Source organism: Peromyscus eremicus, chromosome 7 (assembly GCF_949786415.1).
Source record: "Peromyscus eremicus chromosome 7, PerEre_H2_v1, whole genome shotgun sequence".
NCBI classification, from domain to species: Eukaryota; Metazoa; Chordata; class Mammalia; order Rodentia; family Cricetidae; genus Peromyscus; species Peromyscus eremicus.
Genome location: NC_081422.1, coordinates 81,571,058 through 81,577,765, shown reverse-complemented (window position 1 = coordinate 81,577,765; position 6,708 = coordinate 81,571,058).

Here is a 6,708-nt window from a genome sequence, read left to right as displayed (position 1 = left end):
CTTAGTCAAGAAAAAAACCTGCCATTATATCATGTGTGTAGCACATATCACCCATTATGTCCAGAACCACTGTATTTTCCTTATAAAGGAGCACTTATATGCCTGTGAATTTTCACTTGAGCTTTTAAAATATGGCATTTATTTAAAAGTACCTTGGACATCTGAGATTCTAATGGTAGATGGTTCTTACACATGGGAAGGGAAGGTACACTATTATTAACAAGCTTTATTACATGCCATGTCTCATTGTCATATTTTCTTCAGTTCAGCATGTATATTAAAGAATAAAACATGTAGAGATAAATCTTAGAGGCTTCATGTTCACCTTCTTCCTACTTCCTTCTGTTTATGCCAGTTGGGGAACTTCTTGAAAGATGACATATCAATTAGTTGGATCAGACCTGTCACACTTCTTTACTGTTCCCCACTGTACAATAGCAAAACAGGAAACCAGTGAATAAGAAATCCGACAGGATTTCTAGCTGAATGTTTTGTTGTTTTGCTAGTATGAATGATACAACCTGAGCAAGACTTCTCTAATTCTTACAACACTTTTAAAGGACCACTGGCTTAGTGTTTCCCTGCTGTGATAAAACCCCAACATCACTGGCTTGAAAGAAGGGGAGTTGGTTCTAGCTCATGATTTCAGAGGTTTCATTCCTTGTCATCTGAGTTCATTGTGTCTGGGTCCGTGGTGAGTCAGCATATCATGGTCACTGGTCATAATGAAGTGAGGTTGCTCATCATGTGACTTCTAGAAGCAAAGAAAAAGATAGATACAGCCATACAACACTCAAAGACATGTCCCCAGTAGCATACTTCCTCCAATTTGGCCACTGTGTCTAAAATTTTCTGACAACTCTCAGTATGCCATTGAAATTATAAGCCTATCAGTGGATTAATCCCCTAATTCATAGGCACAAGGTCAAAGCATTTATGATCTAATTATTCATCAATGATTGGATCCACCAGCTGGGGACATGTGAAGCTTTCAACACATGAGTCATTTGGGGAGAGCACTTATACTCAGGCTATAACAATAGAATTATTTATTACTAAAATGGGATTGATGGTAATGAAAGTTTTTCTACTCAATAATTTGGATATTTTAGTTTAGAAATGGAGACAAGTTTTTTAAAGAAGCACAAACAAATGTGGTCATTATTAGCCTTGCTTGTTAAGATGTTGACATCAAATATGTAGTTAGGATATTCAAGTTCATCACTTTTGCATGTGAAAGACATTTTGAGGACATTAATCATAGACTCATCTTTTAATAGGGTATCTAGATCAAAAATGTTTTTAAAATGGATAAACAGGATCAGTATGTGTGAGGACTGACACTCAATCACACATTTACTGAAGCATATAAAGGAAATTACAGCCTCTTGTCCCCAGGAAAGATGACATGCATGAAGACGTCCCCAGTGATAGCAAGTGAGACCAGGAAGATGTCTGCAAAACAAGTGAAATATGATAAATTCTGGGTCTCAGCATTCACTTTTTCTCTTTGGGGTCTTGACAAGTCAATCTTAAGAACAAAACTCACCAAGTTCTAACAATTGAGGAGGTTCAGATATTTTTGGAATAAATTGTTAGATGGTATGAGTAGAGACTGGAAAGCAGGAGAGGCTATGACAAAATGTATGTGATGGTTATGGTGACATGTACCTATAAAGCCTACTACTTTGAAGACAGGCAGAGGCTGGCTGGTCTCAAAATGGAGGCCAGGTTGAGCTACACAACAAGAGTCCTCAGGAAACAACAAACAACCATGTGAAGTCGCCTGTGGTAACAAAGGAATAGGGAATAATTCGGTCTGAAGCAATTTGGTTAAAAATAAACTGAGGGTGTTAGCCTGCTTGTGGGGAATCACTTCACAGTCTGTAAGTACGTGAAAGCAACAACTTTAATAGGAACAATTTGTGTTTGTCAGTTATATGCCAATAAATCTGGGAGAAATCTAGTACCATTGCTAACTTCAAATAAATGCATAAAGTGCATATTCAATGAAATAATGAATTAATAAAAATTAATGTTCTCAATTATTGCTTTTAAAATAGATCGACATTTTTGTTTCATTCTGACCTTAGACTTTTCAGAAGTGAACTACTTCTGGGTTATAGGTGCCCACTGATGACCAGAAGGGGCAGATCAAATATTCTCTGCAGGACCATTTCCCTCAGTTAAAGCTGAAGAGAGTATTAAACCAGGAGTTCACATGCGAAGATTACAAACACACTAGAAGTTAAGTACAGGGAAGAATAAACAGATTTGGACTGCCATGAACAATTACGTTTGAAACATTTAACAGAATGAAGAATGCAAGTACAGAGAGGAGCAAAGAACAATTACAACAAAAAAACTACTTTAAAAATTTAAGTTTTAGCAGTAAAGTATGTGTTGTAATTTTTATGAAGACCCAATGGATAGTTAAAAATAACAGACTAGACACAAATGAAAAAAAGTACACTGGAAAACTGTTCCCCAGAAGGCAGCAAAAGTGGTGAGGTGAAGCATGTTAGGAAGATTGAATTGTGCAGAAGATGGGCACATCCTTACACATACTGAAGAGGGGTTTCAGAAGAGACCAGAGAAGGAGCAGAAGAAATAGACAACATAGCAATGATCATGAATTCTATAAAACTAATAAGTAGTACAATTGTACATTCCTTTTTTCTTTCTTTCTTTCTTTCTTTTTTTTTTTTTTTTTTTCTTTTCCGAGACAGGGTTCTTTTGTATAGCTTTGTGTCTTTCCTGGAACTCACTCTGTAGCCCAGTCTGACCTCGAACTCACAGAGATCCACCTGGCTCTGCCTCCCTAGTGCTGGGATTAAAGGCGTGTGCCACCACAGCCTGGCTTCGATTATACATTTCAATAAGTAAGGCGTAACCCAATCAGGATAAAGGAAAAGAAACCCAACCAAAATGCATCAGAGAAACTATTTCAAAACCTAAGACAAGCAAGTATAGAGGGCAGTCAGGGGAAAGACAGGTGGCTGGAAGTGGAACAGCAGGATAATGGGATCTAGCCTAGGTCTGGCTACATAGTATCATTCAAAACAAAAGAAAAAAAACTTTTATTGACAAAAGACTAGGATTTGAGTGTTCTCAACACACAAGAATGACTCATGTTTGAGATGAGGAGTGTACCAATTATTCTGATCTAATCATTATATACACACACGGTGTAAAATTTTATGTAGTAACACAAGCGTCACATGTCAATTAAAATGAGAATATTTTCAAAGTTCCATAAAACAATATGTGGTACTGTGTGATATTTTCTATCCTGATTCTCCCTGTCTTATCAAAAAGTCACCTATTGTAACCTATTAAATTGATTTTTATAATCCAATGTCAATAACCCACAGTTTGAAAAATTTCGTTTGAGATCTTTTAATTTAAGGGAAGGAAAAAACAAAACCCAGAAGCTGAGAGGCTGAGGTCAGTTATAGTTGCTGTTTTTGCTCTTCTCTTAGGGTGAGCTGTACCTCTGTTTGAATCCCTCGGGTTAGGGCCCAGTGGAAGAAGGACACATGCCATTCTTGGATTCTGCCTCCTCGTTCTTTCTGCCAGGCCTTGGCCAAGCTCACTAGAAAACAGGGCCTAGGGCCGGGGCCTCCAGAGCCAGTGAAGGTCTTAGGAGTCCTTGATTCAGGAATGTGTGGACTTGAAGATTGACTGCATTTTTTTCCTACATTAGGCAATTTAGTCTCAAGGAAACCAAGCCAGTGCAGAATGTGAGGTGAGTCTGGCCTTACCCCTTCATTTATCTTCCTTTAATCAAACAGACTAAACGTTTTCATTGGAGAGAGATGGTTGTTATCCTTGGCTTTCTTATGTCTCCAGAGGTATTTTTCTTAGGAATGTGTTAATAGCTGCAAAAATCTTAACACGTCTTCAAGTGCCTCTCACGTTAGGAGATTCCTCTTGGTTGTGGGAAAAGTGGTTGTCAGTTAGCCTCGTATTTAAGCAAAATCAAAATGTTTCTGACAGGTCGATTAAGTTCTTCAAATGACCCGTCTTTAGGCAACATGCAGCTGGAAGGTTCAGAAGGAGAGACATTTTTCTTGCCAACCCTGATTTCTTTAGTTCTCACTCATTTCCAAGGCAGTTGGGCCCAAACAATGCTTAACTTCAGGCCTGGTGGAAGCCAGATTCAGGAGTTTCCAATTTCAAGGTTCTGTCTCATTTGCTGTACTAACCAAGTTTCTTTTTGTTTTATTTGAAGAAATAGGAGCATTTAAATATCAATTTAAGGAATAAATAGGAAGTGTATTGTGTGAAAAGCAGTTTCAGAGGAAGGAGGCAGGCAATGTTCCAGCACAGGAATGGGATTCCTAAAAATAGCCATTTTTTTTTTACCCTTCTCAAGTACATTTTTAATGGAATTAAGAGATAGGGCAGTGTATCTCTGCAAAGATCTATGAGTGCAACTAGACTAATTACTCTAGAGAGTTTTGTGATATGAACATCTGACTTCAGCTAAGGTTGCACATTCCTGTGTGTTGTATTGGAAGAAAGATTTGTTGTTGAACTCAAGAAAGATCTGCTGGCAAGGCGAGTCCCTGTGCCTGGAGAGAGAAGCTGAGCAAAGCTCTTCTTCCCTGAAGGCTGTTTGAGAGAGATTCATGTCTGCTGTTTCCTATTCAGGTACTAGCATGCTTCCTTCCTTCCTCTCCCCCCACCCCCTCCACATTTGCTGCTTCTTCTTCTTCTTCTTCTTCTTCTTCTTCTTCTTCTTCTTCTTCTTCTTCTTCTTCTTCTTCTCCTCCTCCTCCTCCTCCTCCTCCTCCTCCTCCTCCTCCTCCTTCTCTCCTCCTCCTCTTCCTCCTCTCCTTCCTCCTCCTCCTCCTCCTCCTCCTCCTCCTCCTCCTCCTCCTCCTCCCCCTCCTCCTTCCCCTTTCTCTTCTGAAGAGAGGGACAAGAACAGGATGGGATGAATGACAGCTTTCCCCAGAACAAGCTTCTCTCCCATTTTTAAAGGAGATTATTTTTGTGTATCTTTGGAAGTACATCAAACGATCATTTAGCAAGTATGATTCACAGGGCAGTTCTGGAATCATCTGAAGTCAGTGTGTTCATCAGCCCCAACAAGAATAAGCTCCAGGCTGTAGGCCACTAGACTGCAAGCTCTTCCAACATAATTTTCATCTTCATTGTATCCCAAGAGATGAGCAAAGTGTTTAGTGTCTAGTATTATGCTCAGTAAATATCCCAATAAAAAAAGAAAACAGCATTTAATTGATCTAAATCATACTAATCCCAAGCTGTGTTCTTAACAGATAGACCTTTCTGTTAGACAATCTGCTCTCAGAAAGGATTTTCTCATGCAGCCACCTCATTTCCAAAGTCAGGAAGTGGGCTATGTACAGAGATATATGTTAGTTCCTTCTATTTGAAGACCTGAGCTGGGTCCAGAGAAAGGAAGGCATTTCTGAATGAGATGTTCGCATTCTCATCGGGGGATGAAGTTGTGTGCCTGGGCCTTCCCCTCATTCAGTATCCCTAAGTGGCACAGACACAGACAAAAGATGTGGATTTTAAAAGGGTTTTCATGCATCCACTAGTTTCCCTGCAACCTGGCTCCACAGCCCATTACTGAAACTTCTATGGCCTTGGGCAGGCCAGGAAATAGTTTTAATTTGCTCAGGCCCTAAATTACAGACTGTGCATTTGCAAAAAAGTTTCGAAGTAGTCAGCAAAGGCATAGTTTTCAACAGGTTTTAAAGGAGGAACTTTAGTTCACAGGTTAGAGTGCTTTATACTATTGCAAAGGAAAATGAAATTTGACATTTTCCTGCCCTGAGGAACGGTGGAGTTGAGCAGTATCCAAGGACAGTGAATAGTGCTCATCCCCTTTCCTGCACTAAACTGCTCATCAGAACTCATCAACTTTTATTTCCTTTTTTTTTCTCGGTGTGGTAGAGACACCACCCAGGCAACATGTATCAGACTAGCCCAACAAATTGTCCAAGATTTAACATATCAAGAGTAGACAGTGATCTTTGTGGCTTTATGTCAGGCTTCTCTTGGAAGCTATAACTTCATTGTGACATGTATAGATTTAAATAAAGCGCCGATAAATAGGAACTCAAAGTAAACACTGATTCTACTGTAGTACTTTAAATTCAATAGACATGTGTTCTATGCGTGTGTTTCGAGGTATCATTTGAACCCTTTGCCACATCAGTCTGCAAACATTTCTTAATATTTCCAGGATTTGTTATCACTTAAGTTTACACTTCTGTTGTAGCAGCTCGTGTTTTTAGTTTCTTCTGTGTATCCCTTGATTAACTTGGTGGAGACTTGGGTTTTCAGTTACATGTAACAGACTGATGCTTCTTTATGATTAAAATGATTTCTGCAATCCCAGATATATCCTCCAGGTGGACAAAAGAGCCAGCCTACTTAGGCTAACTCCAGGCAAGTGTTTGAGGTGGGTGGTACTTATCAATACACTCCCACAACGTAGAAATGTTGGCAAGAAATGAAATAAACACAAAGGTAGTCTTTAGCATGATATTTTGTTGTTGTTGTTTTTGTTTTGTTTTTCAGGGTAGGTTTTCACTGCATAGCTCTGGCTGTCCTGAACTCGCTTTGTAGACCAGGCTGGCCTCAAACTCACAGAGATCTGTCTGCCTCTGCCTCCTGAGCACTGGGATTAAAGGTGTGCGCCACCACTGCTGGGTTTAGCATGGTATT